Raw genomic sequence first — 27,925 nt, 5'->3', positions numbered from 1 at the left:
GGCTACTTAGAGAAACACAAATCTTAGTGCCTCCGGCCTTTCTCCATTATTTCCAGGGCAGGCCTGTGGAGGCTGGACCAGCCCAGGCTGACAAGCTCTCCTAGCAGAGGGCTCTGCAGTCCCACAAGCTGGCTTCTAATTCCAGCCTTGCCATTCACTGGCTCTGTGACCTTGGGATGACAACTTGCTGTCTCTGAGAATCATTGTTACTGTTAGCCCGGGAAACTGACAATGGTAATAGTTTGTAAAAACAAATGGGCTTCCCTGGGGGCTCACATGGTAAAGAATCTGCCTGCAATGTGGGAGACCTGGGTTCGAGCCCTGGTTTGGGAAGATCCGTGGAGAAGGGCATGGCAACCCACTCTAGTATTCTTGCCTGGAGAATCCCCATGGACAGAGGAGCCTGGCGGGCTACGGTCCATGGGGTCTGTAAAAACAAACAGCTTACCACACACAGAGGCCTTGAAGCCAATGAATGCCAGCTCTAGGACTTTGGGTAATGACTCCCCTGTCTGAGACTCAGTTTCCATATCTCTGAGATAGGCACAGTAGTTTTGACCCTCCGAGGCTTGTCATGTGGGTCTAGAGAAGCCAGGGACAGCAGCTGTGGACAGCAGAGGCACCTGATGGGAGCCTGAGTTATCCAATGGTGCATTTTCCCACCTGAGAGTTGTAAGGAGCTGAGACAGAAATTTATTTGAGCTGTTTGTAGCTATTGATCCACCAGCCTTGGAAAATGCAAAAAAATAGATCCAACAGAAAAACACCTGTCTTTTGCTGCTAACAGGCAAGCCCTGCCAGTGAAAGGACCACTTGTGTGTGATCGACTTCCCCTGCTGTCAGTTCATGCTCCGGGCGAGTTGTCTTGTCTCCCAGAACAAGATGCTGACTTAACAAAAGCAGATCCTGAATTGCAGACAGGAGCCCCCATTTTCCCTTCTGCAATAGTAGTCTTATTTTGGTATTGTTTTGTTTATTCATTTATTTTTTATTTTGGCTGCTCCAAGTCTTCGTTGAGGCACACAGGATCTTCAGTCTTCATTTTGGCATACAGGATCTTTAGTTGTGACATGTGGGATCTAGTGCCCTGACCAAGGTTCGAACCTGGGGCCCCTGCATTGGGAGAGCAGAAGCTTAGCCGCTGGACCACCAGGGAAGTCCCTGCAGTGGTCCTCTTAATAGTGAGGTCAAGGACATGCCTCCGGCTTCCAGGGGCACTGAGCCTGAGTTCTTTGATTGATTGATTTATTATTTTTGGCTGTGCTAGGTCTTCGTTTTTGCTCACAGGCTTTCTCTAGTTGCGGTGCGCATGAGCCCTCCTTCTTCACAAAGACACAGACGTACGGGACTTGGATGGCCCACAACCTTCAGGCCATACATACATACTGGGTTGTTTCTGCCCTTCTTCCCTTTCTGGGACGGTCCAGTCAGGCTGTAGCCCCTCCCTTATTTCTGACCATGGGATAGATACAGAATCGCACGACGATAACATTAACAAAAATACACAATCCCATCACCTAGCAGTCCTCGGGGCAGGAGGATAGTGCAGAGATCGCTGCAACAGATCAAGAGCCCGGGGCCAGGGCACCACATGCAAAGGTTTTCCTCTCAGCCACCTGCAATCTTTGCACCTGAAAGGAAAGGAAATCGTGTTCTTCTTCACAAAAGAGGAGACTAGAAGGTCTTCTCAGGCCAGCAACCCTGGAGGACTGGTCCCACAAGGCAGGGGCACTGACCCAGCAGCTTCTAGGATGAGATGCTGCCTCTGAATCCTTACTCTCCTGCGTTCAGATCTGAGCTCCACCACTGGGGAACTCTGGGCAAACCCCCTGGTTTTCCTGGTGTGTGTATTTATTTGTTTGTCTGCATAGTCACAGTACTCTTGCCTGAAGACAATGGGGTCCACTCTGGCCAATTTAAGTAGAAAGAGAATTTAATTAGGGATGTTAGGCTCATTGGACGATGGAGAACTCAGCTCTAGATCCAGCTCAGGAGCATCTCCAAGAAGCACGCAGCAGAACTGAACTGATGAGGGAACTGCCGTTGCCGTCACAAACCCAGAGACCAGTCCTGCCTTGGCCACCATCCAGGCCAGCAAAAGGTGTGCTCCACACAGAGCTGCTCCCACACAGCCTATCTTCTGGTTGATATCTCAGGAGGATGAATGTGATTGGAGGAAAGTAGATCACATGCCTATACCCTACAAGGGGAGACGACTTCTGCTTTGGGAAGGAGAAACTTAAGATATAAAGGCTAGTCAATATGTAGAAAAGAATTGTTTTTAACTGTTAGCCAGTAATGAATGATAAACATTCAGTACACCCTTCTTGTCTTCTTCCCCCTACCTTGAACAAAAGCTCTGTGAAGCAGATATTATCTTGAACGTCTTGCTTTTTTTTTTTAATTTAATGTATTTATTTTTAATTGAAGGATAATTGCTTTGCAGTATTGCATTGATTTCTAGCAAACATCAACATGAATCAGCCATACGTTTACCCACGTCCCCTCTCACTCGAACATCCCTCCCACTTGCCCCCCATCCCACCCCTCTAGATGGTTACCGAGCCCCAGTTTGAGTTCCCTGAATGTCTTGTTCACCTCTGTATCTCTAACACCTAACATGGAGCCTATGAGGAATACACAGATTAAAGAAAGTGTGGGCAATGAAAGAACACCTGTGCTTTGAGGCTACTGGCCAAATTACAGCCTCTGGTTGGGGGAGGGGTACAGCTTCATGCTTTTGGGAAAGCTACTCCTTTTCTTTTTTAAAAATAATTTCATTTATTTATTTTTGCGTGTGCCATGTCTTCGTTGCTGCACAGGTTTTTCTCTAGTTACAGTGCAAATGTTTCTCGTTGCTGTGGCTTCTCTTGTTTTGAAGCATGGGCTCTAGGGTGCTCAGGCTTCAGTAGTTGCGGCCTCCAGACAGATTCTTCACCGCTGAGCCACCAGGGAAGCCCCAAAGCTGCTCCTTCTTTGTGGAATACCCATTCCTCCCGTCCATGGGATTTCCCAGGCAAGAGTACTGGAGTGGGTTGCCATTGCCTTCTCCGTAGCAGCTTAGCAGCATTCCTCCCCAGCCCCTTACCTGATGGTGAAGGTGTCTTCATCTCTCATTTCTCAGTTTTGTCTCACCTCCTTCCGGAGGCCTTGATTTACAGCCCCATCCCTTACCACTGCCATCATCACCACCATCACCACCCTGGGGATGCCCTGGGGTAGTGGTCAAAAAGGCAAGCTTTACAGCCTGGCTGGCTGATTTCAAATACTGGCTTCAGCTCTTACTAGCTGCTGGAACTCGGATAAGTCTTGTAATCAATCTGAGGATCATTTTCCTCATCTATAAAAAGGGGTAATAATAGTTTTTAAGTCTCAGAGTTGTTGTGCTGCTTCAATGAGAGAGTGAAAGCAAATTCTCAGAACAGGGCCTGTTGCAGAGAAACAACTCAGACCATTGCTGATGCTGGAGCTGGTGCAACCCTTTCTGTTCATGATGAGGCAGCATCATGATTGTGTTCATGCCTGTAACATCAACTTAACTGAGACCTTCTGGAAAGCAAGAACTGGGATAACTTTTCCTCCCTTGCCCCATACCTTTCCATGTGGTCCATGTGGTGTTTGTTGGGTAACTGATGAACTCAACCAAAGAAATGACAAACGCAAAGGAGGCTTTCCTGGTGATCCAGTGGTTAAGAATCCACCTTGCAGTGCAGGGGATGCCAGTTTGATCCCTGGTCCCAGAAGAGCCCACATGCCACAGGGCAGCCAAGTCCGCGCGCCACAACTACTGAGCCCCTGTGCCACCGTTTCTGCAGCCAGTGCACCCAGAGCCTGTGCTCTACAAGAGAAGCCGCCGAATGAGAACCCAGGCGCCACAATCAGAGACTAGCCTCCCATTCTCCACAACTAGAGAAAGCCTGTGAGCGGCAGTAAGACCCAGTGCAGCCAAAAATAACATAAATAAAGATCTTTTAAAAAACACAAAAACTGATAGATGAAACACTAAGTTTTTCTATTAGAAAACAACTGAAATGAAACTGAACCCAGGGAGAGGGGAAAATGGCAAATGGTTAGTGCCTTCATTATGTAAAGATTTTGTACACGGCGATAAAAAATATCAGAGTGGCTAAGAGAGATCTGGACAAATGTCATGAGCAGGCAATTCAGGTGAGGAAATAGAGGAGTAAGTAAACATGGAAGAATATTCAACCTTCTGCAGGAGAAATAAAAATGAGATGCCAATGAAAGCAACAATAATACAGAATACAGAATTCTATGTGGAATTATTTAAACACTGAAAAATGTCCAAATAGTGGGAAAATGGTTACATAAATAATGACACATTGATTCAATGGCACATCCACCATAAAACAATCATGAAAACGTTGAAACAAGTGCTTAAGATACAGTAAGTTTACAAGCAGAGTGCAAAATTAAATTTCAAGCCTGATCACAAGTGCAAAATGTTCATATGGACTTGATGAAAGCTTGGCAGAAGCTTTCTGAAAATTTAAAGAAAATGAAAACCGTTGCCTTCATAGAAAAAAAAAAAAAAGAAACTTTACTGAGTATCCACCAGGCCCCAGACACTATGCCTAAGGAATCCCACAAACCTGATCTCACTTACTTCCCCATCTGTCCTCAAATAATCCCCATAAGGAAGGTGTTGTTCCCCTTTACAGTTTAGGCAGCTAAGGCAGAGAGAGGGCCAATAGCCTGCCCAAGGTGGCACAGCCAGGAATCTGCAGGCTGCCAAGCCTGGTGTGCTGGACTCCAAGCCCAGGCCTCTTTCCAGCACATCAGATGTGTAAGATGGATGGGGTCCAGTGGCTTCTCTTTCTTTTTAAACATTGCCTTTAGTGCTGTTTAAATGTCATGTGTGCAATCAAAACACAATTAAAAGAACAACCGAAGCTGTCTTAGGCAGCTTAGCCCTGGTCCCTCCGAGAGTTCTGTGGACTAGCGCCCCACCCTGCCACTGGCTGATGCCCATGGTTTTGCCCAAACAATATCAGGAAAAAAACCTTGCTGAATCTTCTGTCCCTCTTCATTGGATTAAAAACCCCTGGGAGGCACCTGGCCTTTCCTCACTAAGACCTTCCTTCCCATCCAAGGTATCCCAGGAACTCTGGCTACCCCTGCAATGGGGATCCCATTATTAATGTCAGAATTTCAAAAGGCCAAATGGGAATTGTGCTTTCACCCTGAACAAAGCCTCATGGGCTACTGAAATGTCCCGTGTCACTGCTTGAACGGTATTAGGGCAACATGGGGGAAGATAACGGAGTGTCCTGACTCTGAGCACCAGGAGGAAAGGTGCTGAGCACTGGAGACTTGACAGGGTTGTGGAACACCAGCTGGGGAAGTCAGGGAGAGCTCCTTGGGGAGGTGACTTTTTCAGTTGAGAATTGGAAGATACGTAGGAGTCATCCAGGTAAAGAGCAGAGGAAAGGCAAAGAAGGATGATTCAATGTCTTGAAGAAGGAAAGATGCTGGGCTTTCAAGGAAATGAAACCAAAGAGTTCACTGTGGACAGAGTGGAAAACATTGAAAATGAAGCCAGAGAGGTTAACAAAGGCTGATCCCGTGAATCCTGTAGGCTCAGCAGCCAATCACTGTAGAGGAGAGAAGTGAGGTTATCCATGATGCAGTTGGAATGTTCCTATTTGAAAAAGTTGGTCCTTCCCCACTTCTCCTGCCATAAAACAACAAGAAGGGGAAAAATGAGGCAAAGGCCATTGTTGAGGAAACCAGGAGAAATCTGAAATGGAAGCAGGTAAAAGCAAGGAAGCTCAGAATGGAGCTTCAGGGGGAAGTAGAGAATTCAGTTTTCAGAGTGAGATGGTAACAAAAGGAAATAAGCTGTCAGGGTTCAGGGAAACTATTGGATTGCCCCAAAAGTTCATCCGAGTTTTTTCCTAATATCTTGTGAATGAACTTTTTGGCCAACCCCATACAGTGTCACAGAAATGAAAGTCAAGGTGAAAGTAGCACAAAAGAGAACAGGCTTTGCTGAAACACGATAAGGGACAGAGGGAAAAGAAATTAGAAAAGTGAGAAAACGGAAATGAAAAGGTTTTTTTTTAAGTTTAACTGATGAAATAAAATGACAAAGAAAAGCCATGTGTGCATAACAGAAGAAGTAAACCAAAATAATGGCATCAAACAATATTATTACAAGATACAGTTCAAGAACATATTTTAGGGGGAAAAGAGACATTGAAAAATTAATGAGACCCATGAAAACTGACTCAAAATGATCCATACCAAATATATTCGAAGAAAGTGGTGGGATTTCCAAAGTTCAGAAAGAACCCTTTGGGCAACTCCATGAAAGGGAACAAATCACTTACAAGGTGGGGAAATAAGGCTGGCCTCTGACTCGGTGGCAGAACCCAGTGTTGGAATTCAATAGAGCACCACCTACAACGTCAGCAAGGAGAGAAAGTGTGACTCAGGAATTTTATTTTCAGCTCAAGTGTTGAGCCAGTATAAAGGCAGAAGACAACATTTTTGAACACATGTGGGAGTCTGGAGGCTGAAGCAAAGCCATCTAGATTTGTTGGAAGAATGGGACTTTTTTTTTCCTTTTGGTGATCCAGAATCTTGGGGTTCATTTATGTGTTTGTACAGGCTTCCCGGGTGGCGCTAGTGGTAAAGAACCTGCCTGCCAATGTAGGAGACATAAGAAACGCTGGTTCAATCCCTGGGTTGGGAAGATCCTCTGGAGGCAGCCCACTCCAGTACTCTTGCTTGGAGAATCTTCCATGGACAGAGGAGCCTGGCAGGCTACAGTCCATAGGGTCAGGTCACAAAGAGTTGGACGCAACTGAGGTGACTCAGCACACATGTGTTTGTGCAACAGATACTTAAAGATTCTTGTATGTGTTGGGGCCTGTGCCTCAGAGTCTTATGCATGTAAGACTTATGCATAAAAGAGTCTGATGTTAAGTGCTAGAGAGGGTGGGAGGAGAGCCTCCTTGGAGAAGTGAGCTGGCCTTGGAAAGATGAGTGGGAGTACATGAAAGGGAAGGTGTCCCAGACAGAGGGAAGATCATTATGCAAAGGCAGGCAGGCATAAAGGCACAGAAAAAACATTCTAAATTATAATTCAAGATGCCATCAAGGGTGTGTTCTAGGATGTTCAGGCATTTGGAATGAGTGTGTGAACTCTGAAGATTTAAGATTGGGAAAGGGTAAGAGGCCTTTAACACTGGGCTTTTTTAAAAAAAAAAACAAAACTTTACTGCCGTAGGCAATGTGGAGTCCTGGGGTGGTTGAAACATGAAAACCATTGTTTAGTTGCAAGAAGAAAGATCAGAAGTTCTGTGAGGACTCAGATTTCACCATTCCCACAGTTTCTTAAGCTAGTGTTCATACTGGATGGAGCACATTCTATCTCTTCTAAAGTCAGGAACAAGGCAACATTGCCCACTATTACTGCTTTTGTTCTGTGTTTCATTGGAAGTTCTGCCCAGCACAGAAAGAAGAAAAATAAAAACTTAAGGATTACTGTAAACATCTGAATACTGTTCAAGCACAAGGAATGTGCTTGTATATTTCCTTATTTTGCATCTTTATCTTTTTCCTGGAGTTTTAAAATATCTCTCCTTTGTTCTTGCCCTTATTATTAAGAATTTTCCCAACAACTAGGTAAGATTGGTCTTCTTATCCCCATTTTTGAGATGGAGAAGGAGGGGTTGACAAAGTCCACAGTTGATATGCAGTGGAGCTAGGGTTCTTCTCTATCTTAGTGGGATGACTATCAACTCCCAGGCTGGCTGTACTCAGAGATAAAAGACGCGCTGGGGAGACAGTGATGTAGTCAGGGTATGACTCAGTTATTTGAACTTCACAGAGTTCACAAAGAGGAGGATGGTTGCAGGACATTCCAAAAGGCACCTGATTAGTGAAGATTCTAGGAAAAGACAGATGGAAAGCTTCCCTGGTGGCTCAGTGGTAAAGAATGCTCCTGCCAACGCAGGGGACACAGGTTCAATCCCTGATCCGGGAAGATCCCACATATAAGCCCGTGTGCCACAACTACTGAGCCAGCGCTCTGCAACTACGGAAGCCCACACACCTAGAGCCCTTACTTCACAACAAGAGAGACCACTGCAACGAGAAGCCTGCTCACCGCAACTAGAGAAAGCCTGCGCACAGCAAGGAAGACCCAGCACAGCCATAAATAAATTAAATTTTTTTAAAAAGAAAAGACAGATGGAGGGCCAGCCACCTTGGCCAACATTCAATTTCCCAAAGGGGCCAAGCACACCTCTCCCCAGCCTCAAAACTTTTGCGCACACTGTCCTTGTGTCTAGAATGCTTTCCCCTGCTCTTCATGTGTCTGGCTCCTCCTCAGCCTTCAGGGCACCACTTTGTTCCCCTCCGCAGAGAGCTTCCCCACTTACTTTTCATCTCTATTATTTCCCTGGGTTGCTCAAGGTTTTGTTACCAAGTCAGGCTCCTTCCTCCCTGGGGAGGCTGCCTCTTGAAGGCTCCCTAGGCCTCAGGCAAAGAAGCCCTGGGTGGTCTCTCTCACCAGGTCATCAGATTGGCCCATTCCTGTAGGGGTCCCAGGCTGGGTGCTGGAAGATGCCATCCTGAGCCCCTGCAACAGGAAATAAAGCACTTCGCCAATTCCATGTTATTGGGCACCTGCAAGTAGAGAACTTCTTTTGAACACAAACAAGAACCCCTCAGGGGCTTCCTCATCTCCTTCTCTAAACCCCACATCTAATCATCAACTTATTCAATCAATTTCTTGAGAGCCTCCTATGTTCCAGACCTGTGACACACAGGGAGGGTCACTCACTGCACAAGAGCACCCAGGACAAGGACAAGTCGGGACCAAGATGCAACACACACCCAGCCACGAAGATAGGGGCTCACAGAGCTGTGAGCTCACAGGCATCAAAAGGATGCCTTTTTCAAATTCCCTGGAGAGGACTGGACGGGCTAGCAGCAACCCTGCACATTTATGAATGTGCAGTTCGAGATGGAGCCTACCCATGTGGAATTACAGTCCAGTGGGAGACAGACAAATAATTAAACAGCTGAATATATAATTAGTAAAGTCAAAGTGCTAGTCGCTCAGTCGTGTCCGACTTTCTGTGACCCCATGGACTGTAGCCTGCCAGGCTTCTCTGTCCATGGGATTCTCCAGTTAAGAATACTGGAGTGGATAGCCATTCCTTTCTCCAGGGGATCTTCCCGACCCGGGGATCAAACCTGGGTGTCCTGCATTGCAAGTGGACTTTTTACCATCTGAGCCATCAGGGAAGCATTCACACTTATTTTGCTCGTGAGGACACTAGGCTTCTGAGAAGCTAAGCGACTGGCCCAAGGCCACTTAGTTAGAGAGTGACAGTCAGGGTTCAAACTTGGGTCTCCTGGTTTCAAAGTCACAGTCTGCTCTGCAAAGTGAAAGAGGCATTTTAGCTACATCCGCATTAATGATGAGCATCAGTTCCGACCTCCAGCATCTGTGTTTCTCCCTCTTCCTGGCCTTTTGATGACAAACTCGGGCCTCTAGGATCCTGAAGGTCAACCATCCTCTTGCCCTTGCCGTCTCTTCAGCTCAGCTCGCTAGAATTCGCCTGTTGCCTATTGCAGAGGCTTTTGGTGAAATGAATCATGTAATTTTTACTTCCTGCCTCATGTGTCTTTTGGACCCCGTCATTCATCTGAGGGGCTAGGCTGGGGATAGACCTGAATGACAGCTCTGTGCTACACTCATGATTCCATTCACAATGGGAGCTAAAGCCACTATATATCTAGGACTAAGCTGATGTGAATAAAATTATAAAACTTTACTGAAGGACATAAAAGGAGATCTGAATAAGTGGAGAGACACATCATGTCCCTGGATGGAAAGACTCGGTATTATAAAGATGTCACTTCTCCCCTAAGTCACCTATAAATTTCATGTAATTTCAATCAAAATATGGAAGTTTTTTTTTAATGGAATTTGACAAGCTGATTCTCAGGTTAAACTGGAAGAAAAGATATATAGAAAATACACACAAATAAAAAACAATTTTAGAATTTTTACTGTGGTAAAATACACATAACATAAAACTTATCATTTTAATCATTTTAAAGTGTATAGTTTAGTGGCATTAAGTACAGTCACATTGCTATACAGCCATCACCACCATCCATCTCGGGAATTATTTTATCATCCCAAATTGAGACTCTGTGCCTATTAAACAATAACTCCCCATTTCTTCCCTTCTCCCACAAGAAAAAAATTTAATGAATAAAACTAAGGGACAACTGCCAATCCAGAAATAAAAATACTTATAAAACAAGAGAAATTCTATCTATCACAAATGTAACATTTCAAATATATGGGGGAAATTCAGACTATTTAATCAATGGCAGGAGGACAAATGACTGTCCAATTTGAAAAACAAAATTTGAACTCCACCTCACACCAGACACATGTACAAAGTACCTTTGATTTAAAGAACTAAATGTAAAACACAAACCTCATAAACCACTGGAAGAAAAGTGGAAAAGGTGGATAGATTTGACTACACAGAAACATTTCACTTCTGAATGACAGAGGACTATGGGAGCAAAGTTAAAAGACATGTAACAGCCTGGAAAACAAACCTGTCATTGACATGCAGGAAGGCAACACAAGCACATCTCGAAATAACTATTCTTTTATTTTCCCCACTTCCTCACGTCAATCAGAGGTCCCACTTTACCTCCAGGAGAATGAGTGCTTTCATAGCAGGAATATAAAGAGAAGGAAACAGCCAACGTTCAGATGTCATTGTTTTTTAACTTCCCAGATAGTCTGCTGAAGCTCACATCAGAAACCACACGTTTGAAAGGCAGAGCCTTTGATTTGCAAGAGACTGCTTTTGCCGAGAGAAGAAAATGTTCTTGAAAATCGAAAGGGAAGGTCCTGAAGGAAGCTGGAGGCAGAGTTTAATGCGTTAACTATAGATGGAAAAGAGAACAGAGACAACCCAGATCACGTGCCACCTGGGGAAGTAAATGGGGTCACTGAGCTGGGAGAGGGGTAAGGAGCGGGAGGAGGCATGACCTTGGAAGAGGTCAATGGGTAGGGGCCTGGGATGAGGGAACTTGACGTGTGGGACCACAAGGAGTGGAAGGGAGTCAGTGCCTAGAGACTGTTAAGCCCTCTCCATCACCACTACCAGGGGGCTTTCTGGGCACTGGACCATCACCAGCAGATCTTCTGCTTTAAGTGGGCACCAGAGGCCACCTTGGCTAAAGAGCCACATTAGCCATTGGCTCTTCACTGACCAACCTGGGCCTTCATTGGCCGCTCTGTGGAGTGCTCAGTGGGAGTGATGGCTACCCTTGTCCTGAGTAGCACCCTTGTCCTGCTCAACTTTGCTGAGCAGCCCCATCTACACTTACCCTTATTAATGCATTCCTTCTTCAAACAGTTCAGGACATTCACCAGGCTCCCAAACCAGAGGATGGGATCTTCAGCTCCCATGGCAAAGGTCAGTCAGTTCAGTTCAGTTCAGTCGCTCAGTCATGTCTGACTCTTTGTGATCCCTTGGACTGCAGCCTGCCAGGCCTCCCTGTCCATCACCAACTCCTGAAGATTACTCAAACTCATGTCCATCAAGTCGGTGATGCCATCCAACCATCCCATCTGCTGTCATTCCCTTCTCCTCCCGCCTTCAATCTTTCCCAGCATCAGGGTCTTTTCAGATGAGTCAGTTCTTCACATCAGGTGGCCAAAGTATTGGATTTCAGCTTCAACATCAGTCCTTTCAATGAACATTCAGGATTGATTTCCTTTAGGATGGACTAGTTGGATCCCCTTGCAGTTCATGGGACTCTCAAGAGTCTTCTCCAACACCACAGTTCAAAAGCATCAATTCTTCAGCACTCAGCCTTATTTATGGTCCAACTCTCACATCCATACATAACTACTGGAAAAACCATAACTTTGACTAGACGGACTTTTGTTGGCAAAATAATGTCTCTCTTTTTTTAATATGCTATCTAGGTTGGTCATAGCTTTTCTTCCAAGGAGCAAGCATCTTTTGATTTCATGGCTGCAGTCACCATCTGCAGTGAGTTTGGAGCTCAAAGATAAAGTCTGTCATTGTTTCCACTGTTTCCCCATCTATTTCCCATGAAGTGATGGGACCAGATGCCATGATCTTAGCTTTCTGAATGTTGAGTTTTAAGCCAACTTTTTCATGCTCCTCTTTCACTTTCACCAAGAGGCTCTTTAGTTCTTCTTCGCTTTCTGCCATAAGGGTGGTGTCATCTGCATATCTGAGGTTATTGATATTTCTCCTGGCAATCTTGGTTCCAGCTTGTGCTTCATCCAGCCCGGCATTTTGCATGATGTACTTTGCATATAAGTTAAATAAGCAGGGTGACAATATACAGCTTTGATGTACTCCTTTCCCTATTTGGAATCAGTCTGTTGGTCTGTGTACAGTTCTAACTGTTGCTTCCTGACCTGCATACAGATTTCTCAAGAGGCAGGTCAAGTGGTCTGGTGTTCCCATCTCTTGAAGAATTTTCCAGACTTTGTTGTGATCCACACAGTCAAAGGCTTGGCATAGTCAATAAAGCAGAAGTAGATGTTTTTCTGGAATTCTCTTGCCTTTTAAATGATCCAATGGATGTTGGCAATTTGATCTCTGGTTCCTCTGACTTTTCTAAATCCAGCTTGAACATCTGGAAGTTCACAGTTCACATACTGTTGAAGCCTGGCTTGGAGAATTTTGAGCATTACTTTGCTAGTGTGTGAGATGAGTGCAATTGTGTGGTAGTTCGAGCATTCTTTGGCATTGCCTTTCTTTGGGATTGGAATGAAAACTGATCTTTTTCAGTCCTGTGGCCACTGCTGCGTTTTCCAAATGTGCTGGCATATTGAATGCAGTACTTTCACAGCATCATCTTTAGGATTTGAAATAGCTCAACTGGAATTCCATCACCTCCACTAGCTTTGTTCATAGTGATGCTTTCTAAGGCCCACTTGACTTCACATTCCAGGATGTCTGGCTCTAGGTGAGTGATCACACCATCGTGATTATTTGGGTCATTAAGATCTTTTTTATACAGTTCTGTGTATTCTTGCCACCTCTTCTTAATATCTTCTGCTTCTGTTAGGCCCATACCATTTCTGTCCTTTATCGAGCCCATCTTTGCATGAAACGTTCCCTTGGTATCTCTAACTTTATAAAGAGCTCTCTAGTCTTTCCCATTCTGTTGTTTTCCTCTATTTCTTTGCATTGATCACTGAGGTAGCCTTTCTCATTTCTCCTTGCTATTCATATAGAAGAGGTGGTAGTAGGGAAATGAAGACTCCCTGCAACCTATATGTGACTAGAACCGAATAATGGTAAAACCTACCCTGGGTAAACAGAGCCACAATATACAAAGATAAACCAATAAAAAATAGACTAGTAACCCAATAGAAAAACAGGCAAAGGGTATGAAAAATAAGATTCACAGAGAAATACAAACATCCAATAAGTATTGATACATGAAAAGATGTTCAGTGTCAGTTCTAATTAGGGAAATGCAAATTAAAACAGCACTAACATACATTTTCCTTAGCAAAGTGGCAAAAATTAAAAAGTCAGATAAGGGGACAGAGCACAGTCATGTGCCCTTGATGGAGGTATTCACTGGTGAAGTTTAGTAAAGGGTAATCTGGCAATTCCACAGAAATTTTAAATGCGTATACCTTTAAATCCAGGAATTCCACTTCAATCAAAATGTTCCTCTAGAGGATGGTTGAGAAAATCATCGATAAAATGTGTGCAGTAGAGTTGTTCCGCAACATCGTTGTTAGAGTGAAAAATTGGGTAGCAAATTGGGAGGGCAGCTGTCACTGTTTAGATGGGTCGGTCACAGCAGGTTTGGCCAAAAAAGTGACCCTTGAGTAAACCCTTAAAGGAGGTGAGAACTGATCCATGCAGACTTTGTAGAAAAAAAAACATTTCAGGCAGTGGGGTTAACCAGTGTGAAGATCTGAGGCCGGAGCACACCTAGCATGTTCAGAAAAGCGAGACTGTCATTGTGCCTGGAGAAGAGGGACAGTGTCCAGGAGGTGGGAGCCATCAGGGTTCCCCTCACAGGCCATCTGAAAGGCATTTTGGGTTTTGCTCTGACACTGGAGACCACTGGAGGGATTTATTATTAAGATAAAATAGCAACATATTAAATTAAAAGTATAGGATGATATGGGGCTTCCATGGTGGTTCAGTGGTTAAAGAATCCACCTGCCAATGCAGGAGATGCGTGTTGATTCCTGGACCAGGAAGATCCCCTTGAGAAGGAAATGGCAAACCACTCCAATATTCTTGCCTGGAAAATCGCATGGGCAGAGGAGCCTGGCAGGCCATCATTTGTGGGGTAGCAAGGGAGTCAGACACATCTAAGAGACTAAACGACAACAGCAAAATAGGGTAATATGCTTAAAAACTCATTTTTTAAAGACTGAAAGGAAATCACCAAAATTGACCACAGCTGTTGAGTCAGAATGAAGGGATTGTTAATTTTTTCCTCTAACTTTTAATATCTTTATGGTACGTTTACAATTTAAAATTTTTGTTTGAAAAGCAGAAAACTATCCTGAAGGAGGAGGAAGGACACAGAGCCATGGAGAGTTCCAGGTGGAGGCCCAAGGCCTGACAGAGGCAGAAATGTGGCCTGGGGTCGGGACCCAGGTGTCGGGGTGGGAAAGCAAGGAAGAGAGAGCGACAGATGGAGAGCTGGGGAAGAGTGAGGCTGAGAGCACCTGAGAGATGAGAGGTGGCGACCAGAACAGGGGCAGGCTCTTAACAGGATCCAGGCCAGGTACCAGAGACAAAGCAGCTGCCTGGACCTACAGAGGGGCCCAGCCCCACTATAACCCCACCAAGCCCTCAATACCCCGTCAACCCCACAGTTCCAGGAGCCCGACCCAGGCAGCTGAGCAGCAGCCCATCCCCCAGCCTCTTTCCACCATCTCAGGAGGTGCCCCAGGGCTGCTGGGCTGATCTTAAACAGGGAAGTGACATGTATGAACTTGAACGTTCACAGAGCCCACGTCTGTGAGGAGGAAATGAGCTGCACCCAGCACAGAAACTCTGGGCACCACCTGGTATTACAAGTGACTTCACACTCCCCCCTCCACACGCACACACACATCACACATCACAGCCTGCTTTCACAGGGGAAATTCTGGTACCTGGTGAGGACCGGAGGTATCTGCAGGAGGTACCCAGTAGCAGGGGTAGCAAAAGGCATTTGTTTTTGAGAACACAGGAGAATTTGCCAAGATGCTTCCAGACAATGATGGTGTCCCTCCCCACAACCCTTTGGCCCACTGACTCCTGGCAGCTGGGGAGCCAGTTTTGTGCACCTCGGCCTGCCACCCCTGCTTCAAGCTCTGTGGCTTCCCTGGGCTTTCTCCTTTGCTGGGGACAGCCACTCAGCCTTCCAGCAGGCACAGTTTGGAAATGCAGAAAGCTGATGCCCTGAGAGTAACCTTCTGCCGCGGAGTGCAGGATAAATGCCTCAGCTCTCTGGTCTTAAGAGGCACAACTCCAAGGCCTGCTCCTCGTGGGTCCTCAGAGGGGCCCCAGTGGGATTGGGCCTGTTGCTCACCAGGGTAACTAGCTCAGAGAACAGCATGTTGAAGAAGTCATTTGTCCTGCAGAGTATCCTCCATTCTGGATTTGTCTGCTTTCATCTATGTGTATCATTCATCTCATTCCTCCTAGTGGAGTTCCTGTTACTAGAAGTCAACTCTTCCAGCAAGACACAAAGCAGCTGGGGCTGATGCCTGGCTAGATCCTCTTGGTCAATCCTAGACTCCACTTGCAGACGTGCTGTACCAATGCCCTGCTGAGTCTTGCACACTGAGGGCATTCTCTGGGGTATTAATACAACAGAAGAGACCTTTAAAAAATTTTTTTATGTATGTATGTATTATTTATTTATGACTGCACTGGGTCTTCATCGCTGCACACAGGCTTTCTTTAGCTGCGGCAAGCGAGAGCTACTCTTGTTGCAGTGCTCGGGCTTCTCATTGGAGAGGGGCAGTTCTCTTGGAGCACAGCACAAGCTCTAGGATGCTCAGGCTTCAGTAGTTTGGTCCACGGGCTTAGTTGCCCCACGATATGTGGAAACTTCCCAGACCAGGGACTGAACGTGTGTCCCCAGCATTAGCAGGCAGATTCTTAACCAGAGAGGTTCCCAGGAGTAATCTTTGACCAAGCAGGATGGGAGCGGGTGGCTCAACACTCCAGCTTGCTTGCCTCTCAGAGGAGGTTTCTAACACTGCTGCATAGCATTTCAGAGGGTCCCCAGAGAAACTGGGGCCCAGTTGTCTAAGTGATATGCCACTCATTAATTCACTTTGTATTGGATTTCTACCTTCCTGGCCTCACCTCCCCAAACTCCCATAAAGATCTTCCTGTGATCATCTCCCAAATAAGCTACTTGTGCCCAGATCCTTTTCCTATGGTCTGCTTTTCTGAGGGAATCCAAGCAAAGGCAGACACTTGATAGGCAGTGCTATGCGTACCACGTGACATTGCAGCAGGAAACACACACAGTGATACTAAGATTAACCAGTGGGCTCAGGGGGTGACAATCTGATCCCTCCATCATAAAACTCCCTGTCAACTTTTAGTATAATAATTTCATCCGTTGGTGATTATTGCCTGAACCCATTATTTTATTAAGGGCTGTAAAAAAGATGATTTTCTAATCCTATCAATCCTTCCACATTTATTAGCTGGAATTTTTTATAGGGAACTTTCTCTCATAAACTAGGGCTTTTAAGTTGAGATGAAATAGTAGAAAAATGACAGGATAAAGGCCTAATTCTTTCCTTTTCATGGCTAATCCTCAGGATGAGGAATTATGCCCTGGTTACCTCCAATGGTATTTAATGATACTTGGTTGATTTGAAGCCTTCTTTCTCTGAGCATCAATAGGGACATATAAATGTTTATGTAGTCAATGTGTTTCAATCATTATCTTGCTTTTCTTTTTGGCTCCTATACATCCTTTGGACATGATCCCCTTATTCCTTGACAATGTCCTTGCTTTCTGGCCCAACAAGATTTCCCACACTCATCTTGTCTATTTCCTGCCACAGATCTGGGATTAGCCAGTCTCCAAGGAGCTGAGATTTTTGGTAGTTGGAGAACACAATCTGGGCTCTAGATATGCTCATTGATAAAGGGTTATCATTGCTGCCAACATTTTCAGTGGACAGAACTGGAAAATATATACTTTAGAACAGAAAAATAAAAGGATTGCAAGTTTCTGCTATTATTTCCAATTCAAATGTAACATTTTAAGGTTTTTACTTAACTTCTTTGGTCTTATCCTCATATCTCTTTTCTCGAATTCACTGAAGATCTTAGATTCCAGTCCATCATCATTGCTATGCTATACTATGCTATGCTAAGTCACTTCAGTCGTGTCCGACTCTGTGCAACCCCATAGACAGCAGCCCACCAGGCTCCGCCATCCCTGGGATTCTCCAGGCAAGAACACTGGAGTGGGTTGCCATTTCCTTCTCCAATGCATGAAAGAGAAAAGTGAAAGTGAAGTCGCTCAGTCGTGTCTGACTCTGAGCGACCCCATGGACTGCAGCCTACCAGGCTCCTCCGTCCATGGGATTTTCCAGGCAAGAGTACTGCAGTGGGGTGCCATTTGCATTATCCTGTGATTTATATAAACTAGGTTCAAAAATAATGCCAGTATTTTTACTAACAGAAAGACTTCCAAATGAAATGTTAAGATTTCTTTGCAGTTCTTTTTGACCTTCAAAAATGTTTCTTTATGGACTTCCCTGGTGGTCTAGTGGCTAAGACTCTGAGCCCCAGAGAAGAGGGCCTGGGTTCAGTTCCCTGGTCAGGGAACCAGATCCAGAATGCTGCAACAGAGACCCAGAACAGCTAAGTAAATAATTAAAATAACAACTAAAAAAGATTAATTTTTTTTAAAGATATAGTAGCTATGTTGTGTCGTAAAGCCCATCGGAACATTGGAACAATCATTTTTACTGACTTGGTTATATCACTAACTTGATATACATTCAGGGTCCTTTGTTTCATGTTGCTTTCAAATTCTAGAGATGCTTTTTTTCTCCTTTCCTTTTGATTTAATGTTATTTTTGAATGTGTAAAATATTTATCTGATTCTGAAGTCAAAACCACACAACAGTCTATGTGTAAGAAAATATCCCTTCCATCACTGTCCCTCTGCTCTATTCTTTCCCACAAAAGTCATCATTTTCAGGGGTTTTTATATGTTTGTTTATTCTTTTACTATTTTTTTTGCAAATATAAACAATTTGTATACATATTTATAACTCTTTCTGCCCCATTGTTACACAGAAAATAGCATCCTAGATATTCAGTTCTACGAAGTTGTGCTTTTTCACTTAGCAATACATCTGGAGATCATGCCATTGCAGTGACCTTCCACATTTCTTTTTACAGCCAGAGAATATTCCACTGTGTGAATGGACCACAGCTGATTCAGCCTGTCTCCTAATGATGGGCATTTGGATTGCTTCCAACCTTTTGTATCTCAAATAATGCCACAATGAATAACCTTGTGCAATAAATCATTTTAGCATTTTTTTTCCAGTGTGTCTTTAGGTTAAAATACTGGAAGTGGGATTGCTGGATTAAAGGGTGAATGCATAAGCAATCAGGTATTTTTAAAAAGTATTTTCAAGTTCCCCTCCCAAAGAGCTGTACTGTTTGACATTCTCCCTAATAACGAGTTTTCAGTCATTCATTCAATAAATACATATTGAAGCCCTGAACAAGATAAACATGGTCCCTGCACTGAGGAGCTCAGTCTGGTAAGGAAGAGAAAGTAACAGATGGTGGCACAAATAATCATTCATGATGTATTAAGAAGTATCAGTTCTGGAAGAGTTTACAACAAGAAGTCCTAACCTGATTTGCAGGGTCAGGAAGACTTCCCTGAGGAATAGTGTCTGAGCTGAATCTGATGCACAAGTAAGAATTAGCCAGGAAAAGTTGATGGAAGACAATACCTGGTAAAGAGGAAATAAAAACAAATTATAATAATCAAATTAAGGGAAAGAGAAACCCATTATAGCAAAACCTATGGGGTACAGTGATCTTTATTCAGAAGAAAATTTATAACTTCAAATTATTTTACTGTTAAAAAAACTGCTGAATGCAAATAAGCTGAAGATGCAACCTAAGGCCTAGAGAAATTACAAAATGAAGAAAAGTTGAAGAAAATGAATAAAAATAAAATAAAAAATGAATGAAGTAGCAAAGAAAGAAATAAAAAGGAGTTGAAAGGATAAACTAAAGTTGGGTTTTCAAAAACATTTTTTTAAAGTACAAAATCACTAGCAAGCCTAATTAAGTATAACACACACATGTATACATATATGAATATAGAAGCTGCTAAGGGAATTCAAAAACAACATAAAAACATCATGGCAACTAATGTGCAAATTCACAGGAAGATGACAATCTATCAAAACAAATTACCAGAATTGTCTCTAGTAGAAGTAGAAAAGCTGAACTGACCAATAATCAAAGATTTTAAAGACTGCCATTAAAACATGCCATAGGTCTCTCTCTCTCTCTCTCCCTCCCTCACATACTCTCTCCCTCTCCCTCTCTCTACCTTTATTCTTATGTTGGTTCCATGCCATCAGGTCACATACTCTCTTTGTGACCAGAGAGAAATCCACTGACATCCTCAGGGGCAACCTCACTGACAGCCTGCACCTCATTCCCTTGTGAAACATAAGGAAGAATAACATCCATCTTGCTAATTATAATAATAATAGTAGTAGTAATAGCAACAATAATAAAAGCTCCCAGCTGATTGGCCAGCTTCAATCACGAGTCCATCAGTCACAGGACTGGCCTGGGCCAGGCCATGCTTCACCTCTCCATGGCTTAATGCCTGGGGCACCACGTTTGGTAACTCTACCCAGATCACGTGGAGTTGGGAGGAGTTATGCAAGGAAATAAAAGCCAGTGGAGGACTACAGTCCACTGTAGTGAAAACAGGAAGGAACAAGTGGCATGTGCAATAAATTGGAAAATGGCATGATGAATGGTGACCTTGTATCAGACAAAGCCATATAATATAGCTAAAATTTAACTGGCTATCATCTCAAATATCATCCATTTAACATTTGACAAACATCTGTGGAACACTTACCTTGCTCCAGGCACTGTTTTATTAGATATTGGGGAATGAGTAAGGAACAAAAGACACAGAGTATCCAAAAATGTGTCTTCATGAAGCTTATGTTTGGTCTGTAGAGTTACGTGACCACAAGAACATGACAGAATGAACAATCCCATCCAATTCAAAGGTCTTTCCTGTAAAAAGGAAAATCATGTTTACATATGTTAAGAGGAAAAAAGAAAGCAAAATTCAGCCTCAACCTGAATGGTCATGCACTTTTTTTTTTTTGGCTGCACCAGTGAAAGTGAGGAGGTTTCACTGAACCACCAAGGAATTCCTGGGAGTACATTCTTTCGGGAGTAAAAAGAATTAGATAATATAAGGAACTTGAATCCCAGAAATAGCCTACATAGACATTCCCATGTTTTAAGTCTCAAAGAGGCAATTCAGTGTTGTTTTTAGGATCAAGGATTGTCGGTTCAAATCCCAGCCTCACCACTCACAGGCTGGGTGACCTGGGACAGATTCCTTATCTTCTCTGCACCCCAGGTTCCTCATCTATAAGAAGTAAATAAAACATGTACTCCTCTAATGGAATTGGTCATTTAAAAAGTATTTCCTGAGTGCCCACCAAATGCCAGGCATCATTCTAGGCATTTAGGAGGCATTGGGGAACAAAACAAAGATCTTGGCCTCTAGCTGGGCAAAGAGTAAGCACAATCAGCAAGTAAGTTATGTGTCGTTTTGGAGCTGATAAATGCTGTGGGAACAAAAAGCAGAGCAGGGTAAGACACAGAGACGGCTGGGAGGGCAGATTACTTACTGGCAACTAAGCCCACTCACTGCAACTACTGAGCTCAGGCATCTTTGAGCCTGTGCTCTGAAACAAGAGAAGCCACCGCAGTGAGAAGCCTGAGCACGGCACCTAGAGACTAGCCCTGCTTGCCACAACTAGACAAAGCCCTCACGCAGCAACAAGGACCCAGCCCAGCCAAAAAGGAAAGGATCCCTCTAGTACTATTACTGAAAAGGTGGGGTCTGGCTGGTCGCTGTTCAAGAGCCAATAAAGAGGCCAGGTTGATGGAAAGGAAAGTTTGCTTTATTTTGTAGGCCAGCAACCTGGAGCAGGGGTGTTAGATGGAGGGGGCAGACGTCTGTCCAAAGGCTGACTCCCTACCGATGGACAGTCAGTGGGTAAGAGTTTTATAGACAGAGGGAGGGGGCTACATGCAGAAACGGTACAGTCAGCTCTGACAATCATCTTGAAATTGGCCATCGGTGGTCTAATCAGTGTCATGTTGATTGTTTTAGGTACAGTTAGTCTTCAGTTCCAGGGTTGTATTGTTTCCATTTCTTTGAGGCTAATTCTCAGAATTGTGGCAGCTTATGTCATGGCTACAGTCTGATCATCATGAAGTTAACTTCCCCACCTGGTGGGATTTTCTGAATCTATAAGACAGCTCACAGGATATGGCTCAGAATATTATGTATAGCCCTTGAGAAGGAACTAAAAGTCCTGACTACGTTTAATGAGTACATTATTATTTGGTCTCCTTTGACTGTTTTCCTTTGTTTCCACATGTTCTCACTTCTGTGATTAAACTTATGCTTTGGCTAAAGTTTTTCCACAGACAAAAGGCAGGCTGAGGACATGGGGCGGGGGGGATCACAGTGTCCTAATCCATTATATGGATTATATTGAGCACAGAATGTCAGTGGGCGTGGTAGAAGCAGGGAGATCAACAAGGAAGCTATTGCAGCAATCCAAGTGACAGGTGATGGTTCAGACAAGGGTGAGGAAGTGGAGATAAGAAACAATGGCCGAATTCTGGGTATATATATATTTTTTTCTGGGTATATTTTGATGGCAGAACCAGTGGAATTTCCCAGTTGGAAAGAGAGGAATCCAGGGTTTTCAGTCTGAGAAACTAGAAGGATGCTCATCAACTGAGGTAGGGTGAGGGGGGACTTGGATGGAACAGTCTTTGGGAATGAGGGAAAGATCAGGAATTCAGTTTTGAATGTGTTCATTTTGAGATGTCTGCTAGACACCCAGTACAAATATTGAGTAAATATGTAGCTGGATAGGTGAGCATGTAGTTGAAAAGAGAGTTCTGGGAAGACAATATAATTTAGGATTCATGGGTGTGTAAATAAACGCATTGAAGACCATGGACCTAGATGGGAGCATCAGGGGAACGAGAGGACACAGGGAAGGGAGGACCACCAAGGCCCAAGCCTCAGGCACTCCATGTGAGAGAAGAGCAAAGAGACGAACCATAAAAGACACAGAGCTGGGATAAGCAGTGAGGAAGGAGGACACACCAGAAGCAAGGCGGTCCTAGAAGTGGTGTCTGCAGGAAGAGAGAGTGATTAATTGTGTCAAATGCTGCTGATGGGTCCGAAAAGATGAACAGAAGTGGAGTACTGGGAGAGAAGGACGTCCGGGAACAGGTTTAGAGGAGCCGAGAGGAGAGGAGTGGAGATCAAGGGCAACAACGCTTTAGAGGGATTTGGTTGCAAAAGTGAAGTGTTTTTTTTTTTAATGGGCTAATCTGAGACTTCCCTGGTGGTCCAGGGGTTGAGAATCCCCCTTCTAATGGAGGAAACACAGGTTTGAGCCCTGATCAGGAACCAAGATCCCACATGGACAACTAGTCCCATCACTGTAACTGCTAAACCCTCGAGCCACAACTAAGACCCGTTGCAAGCCAAACAAATACTTAAAACGAAAAAATAAAAAAGCAAAATGGGCTGATAGTTAGCAGAGAAAATATGGCTTTTAAATAAGATTTATTTTTGTCTTACTTTATAAGATGGGAGAAATCACAATATGCCTGTTTCTGATGGAAATCATCCAGTGAATCACTGTGAGACAGGTCACTGAGACTGACGTGGGGAGGAGGTTGAAACAAAATGCAGGAAATAGTCACTTCAAAGCATGTGGAAGTGAAGGGTCCATTGCCGTACAGTGTGATTGACAGGCAGCCTTCAGGGCACACTTGAAGCCTGTGGTCAAGAACTTGTGAGAATTAAATGAGCTAATACATAATATATGAAAAGCACTTAGAACAGAATTTAGCACATAGAAAATGCAACGTATTAGCTATTATTGTTTAAAATTAAGTGCCGAAAGGTCTAAGAGAACTAGAACTATAGCATTAATAACGCTGTGATAAGACGAAATCTACTCATATTTGGTATTTTATGTGTTTGGAATGTTTAAGAGCACTTGGTCTATTAGAATGACAAATTAACTGTGTAACTCTAGCATAAATGTGCAATGGAGTAATTGATTAAGATGTATGATTGTCAGAAATTTTACCAAACTAATGCACAATGCTGGAACATCAAAGTGAGTCTTTGGCTCACCATATTTATTAGTTTAATTTTCTAGATTGATAAGAATTATTTTGCACTTATGAAAGTTTTGTTTGTTAAGTGAGAAAATTTGAATGCTTAAAAAGAAGTCAATCTATTTAAATTTATCAATGCAGTTTTATGTTGGTGAAGGTGTTTAATTAACTGAGCTCATAAACAGGATCAAATATTATTCAAAGTCTCCTTAAAAATTATTCTTAAAATGTGTTAGGGTTATAAATAGAATAATAAGATTTGTAACCTGAGCATAAAAGCCTGAGAAAGAACCAAAGTCTGTGAATTTGTAATTTTAATAAACTAACTCCATTTTTAAAACCAAAAATAAACTTTTCTAATAGTCTTCTCTGCAGACAAAAATCATCCTCAAGGGCACCAGAGAACAGCATCAACAAATCCCAGGGACAGCTGCTTCTTGTGGGAGAAGCGATCAGAGCCGAAGACAAAATACCTTGCTGGGGAGGGTCGTGTAGAGAACTGAGCGCCATGAGTGGGCACAGGGTGGAGAAGAAAGGGAATAGGGGTGAAAGGAATGGAAGGAGAGAGAGGATGCTTGCCCCGCTAGGGTGGAAGATGAGAGAAGGCTGAGTCTTCAAGGCAACTGGGAGGTGTGAGTGAAGTAGAGAAAGCCCATTTCAGGAATGAGATTTCTTCATTTGAACCCATTTTACATTACTCAGAATGCGTCAGTAAAAATGGAAATTGCTTTTTTTTTGGTGGCTGGACAGCCTTTGTTCAAATGCAGTCCCAGGTCACAATGGACCCACACGTAGGGCCTGGTTTAGGAGACTCTGAGGTCTCCAGGCAGAAAGCTGACTGTTGCAATGATCCCTGCAACTGTTTGCTGGCAAAAGATGCTGCATTTGAAAGGCGCGTGAGACGTGGGTGCCAGAGAGGGGTCCTGCTGTGGGCAGAGATATTTTCTGAGGCTTTTCTTCAGCGTGGAAGGAGTCATCTTCAGGACCATTCTCCCTTTGCCTTATTTCTGGTTCATCCAATAGCCTTCTGGGTTTGGTTTTGTTCCAGGTTGGTTTTCAGATGTTGTCTGTTTGGTGTTTACTATGCATCAGGCATTGTCCTCAGTTCTATTCACACTCATCTTGTTAAAACTCTCTTAAGAAACTGGAGATGACGGAGTGGGGGGAAGGATGCCCAAGGTCACTGGCTAGTTAGCCTCGCCCTCCAGCCCAGACTTTTCCACCATGCTAGAGTGTCTTTCACTGATGAGGTTTGCCTCCCAGAGACCTTGACACCAGGCTTAATGATGGCAAGTCTGAATCTCAGCCTCCTCAGGTATCACAAGGGAATGATGCCGCCTACATATCAGGCAGTTATGTCAATAAATAGGGACAACTGTACCAGGCGAAAGAGAAAGAAGGAAATATTCCTGGTTTTCTTTACAAAACCCCTGTGCTCTAAACTGAAGGACAATGCAGAAAAGGAAGAGAATAGAACAACTTCACGTACTCGTATTGATGCAAAACTGCTAAAGAAAATTGTGGCAGAATGAGAAATGTGATATTTCTTGTGCAACTAAGCTATACACTGAGTTTATACTCTTAAAAATATTAACACAGAGGACTAATAGTGTATTAAGAGAGAAATATGCCGTGATCAAGAGGTATTTATTATAGGAATGTTAGGATAGCCCAATATTAATGTCTATTAATATAATTTATTCTGAAAAATAGACTAAAATACTGGTTTAAAAGAAAAATATATCATGGCTTTTGGGGATATTGTTTACAGGAATAAAAAGAGATAGATCAATATTAGAAAATCTATGAATATAATTTATCTTATTAATATGCAGGAAAAGAAAATGATATATTATTAAAAATAATGAAAATACATTTGATACATTTTATATCCATAACTGAGTATCTTAAATCTTAGTAAAATAGAAATAATACCTTCAAATGATTATTTTTTAAATGTCTCAAACCAACCTTAAGCACTGTACTTCATAATGAAACTCTAGATATAAAGAAAAATCAGAAATGATATCATGACTCTTCATTAATGGAGTTCTGAAAATACTCATTAATTTGATTAGGGAAACACATGAAAAAGAGTGTAAATATAGAAACAGGAGGCAAAGTAATCATTATTTAGAGTTAATATGATTATTTATCTGGAAATCCCCATAAAATCCATTAAAAATATTGAGTCCAGCCTAGAGATTATCATACTAAGAGAAGTAACTCAGAAAGAGAAAGACAAATACCATATGATATCACTTACTTGTGGAATGTAAAATACTGTACAAATGAACATATCTATGAAACAAAAAAAGACTTAAGGATATAGAGAACATACTTGTAGTTGCCAAGGTGAGGCAGAGGGTGGTGGGTAGAACTGGGAGTTTGGGATTAGCAGATTCAAATGACTACATACAGGATGGATGAGCAACAGGGTCTTACTGTATAGCACAGGGACCTATATTCAGTAAAGTGAAGTGTTAGTTGCTCAGTCATGTTCAACTCTTTGGGACCCCATGGACTCTTCTGTCCATGGAATTTTCCTGGCAAGATCACTAGAGTGGGTTGCCATTTCCTTCTCCAGGGGATCTTCCCTACCCATGGATCGAACCCAGGATTCCAGCATTGCAGGCAGATTATTTACTGTCTGAGCCACCGGGGGAACCCAATATCTTGTGATAAATCATAATGGAAAAGAATATGAAAAAGAATGTATGTATATGTGTAACTGAATCACTTTGCTGTATCGCAGAAATTAACACAACATTGTAAATAGACTATACTTCAATACAAATTTAAAAAAAACTGTACTTCAATAAAATAAATCTAAAAATAAACTGAGTCCCAGAACATGGCCAATTTACAAAATAAATACACAAGAATCAAATAAAAAGCAGTTAGAAATTACAATGGGGAGGAGTTCCATCCACAATATCAGTAAAGACATAAAGTAACTAGAAATAAACTTTCTGGTGGAAAAAGTCTATTGAGGGTCATGGAAGAGAACTTGGAAACTTCTTAAACAGAAACACTCAATATTTAAAATCCACCTATTTTCCTCAAATTAATGCAAAAATTCACACATTCAAATTAAAATCCCCAAAGACCTTATCTTCAAATTTAACAAAGCAATTCTAAAGGCAATTTGAAGAATAAAGCTATAATAATATTCAGGGAAAGTCTGAAAAATAAGAGAAAGGGCTTGCCCATCCATTAAAATATTACCTTTTAGAAGTTAAAACAGTATGGTACTGGCAGAGATGTTTTTAAATGTGCCTGGGATTGTGTATTAATCAGGTATGACAGGGTGATAGATGTAAGCACATTGCCTTTGAAAGAAGTTTATTATTTACAGTTCCCAAGAGGAATGGGCATGCCGGGCCATGCCAGGACAGATAAGGAAGAAATCCAGGTAGGTCAGGAGGAAGAGGAAACCACAGGCCAGGTCTTTTTTGTGGTTTTCATGGGGTAAACAACTAAACAGGTTTAAGATTGGTCGGTCTGAAACATTTCAGCTGCTCTGGGAATGGTCCCTAGGTGTCTGGTACATGACCCTAGGGGGATTTAGGGCAGGAAGAATGTCGGCCTGGTGAGAGAGGCAGATCGAGAATGTGACTGTGGGTATGGGCTTTGGATTGGTTGCTTTGCATTTGCATTGCTGTTGTTCAGTTGCTGAGTCATGTCCGACTCCTTGTGACCTCATGGACTGCAGTATGCCAGGCTCCTCACTCCTTCATTATATCCTGGAATTTGCTCACATTCACGTCCATTGGGTCGGTGACAATATTTAACCATCTCACCCTCTGCCACCCTCTTCTCCTTTTGCCTACAACCTCTCACAGCATCAGGGTCTTTTCCAGTGAGTCAGCTCTTCACGTCAGGTGGCAAAAGTATTGGAGTTTCAGCTTCAACATCTGTCCTTTCAATGAATATTCAGGGTTGATTGTCTTTAGGATTGACTGGTTTGATCTTGCTGTCCAAGGGACTCTCAAGAGTCTTCTCCAGTATCACAGTTAAAAAGCATCAATTTTTTAGCCCCGAGCCTGCTTTAGGGTCCAACTCTCACATCCATACATGACCACTGGAAAAACCATAGCCTTGACTAGATGGACCTTTGTCAGCAAAGTGATGTCTCTGCTTTTTAATATGCTATCTAGTTTTGTTATGGCTTTCCTTCCAAGGAGCAAGTATCTTTTAATTTCATGGCTGCAGGCACTGTCTGCTGTGTTTTTGGAGCCCGAGAAAAGAAAATCTGTCACTGCCTCCACTTTGTCCCCTTCTATTTGCCACGAAGTAATGGGACCAGATGCCATGATCTTAATTTTTTTTTTAATTTTATTTTATTTTTAAACTTTACATAATTGTATTAGTTTTGCCAAATATCAAAATGAATCCGCCAC

The 27,925-nt window shown here is 43.0% G+C and overlaps 1 long non-coding RNA gene across 2 annotated transcripts; it reads right to left on the bottom strand.

Moving 5' to 3' along the window:
• Positions 1-575: 575 nt before the first annotated feature.
• Positions 576-27,290, bottom strand: LOC102399763. Of its 2 annotated transcripts, XR_006549002.2 has the most exons (5): positions 26,751-27,290; positions 22,975-23,175; positions 20,197-20,360; positions 18,939-19,039; positions 576-1,631 (listed from the first exon to the last, which is right to left on the bottom strand). It is a non-coding gene; the product is annotated as an uncharacterized LOC102399763 (long non-coding RNA). The 2 variants fall into 2 exon arrangements; XR_003107299.3 differs by lacking the exon at positions 576-1,631 and having other exon boundaries at positions 17,661-19,039; positions 26,751-27,289.
• Positions 27,291-27,925: the final 635 nt, after the last annotated feature.

The sequence above is a fragment of the Bubalus bubalis genome, chromosome 2 (assembly GCF_019923935.1).
Source record: "Bubalus bubalis isolate 160015118507 breed Murrah chromosome 2, NDDB_SH_1, whole genome shotgun sequence".
Lineage (NCBI taxonomy): Eukaryota > Metazoa > Chordata > Mammalia > Artiodactyla > Bovidae > Bubalus > Bubalus bubalis.
The sequence above is the reverse complement of the archived record's forward strand: the minus strand, read 5'-3'. Positions and strand labels throughout refer to the sequence as shown.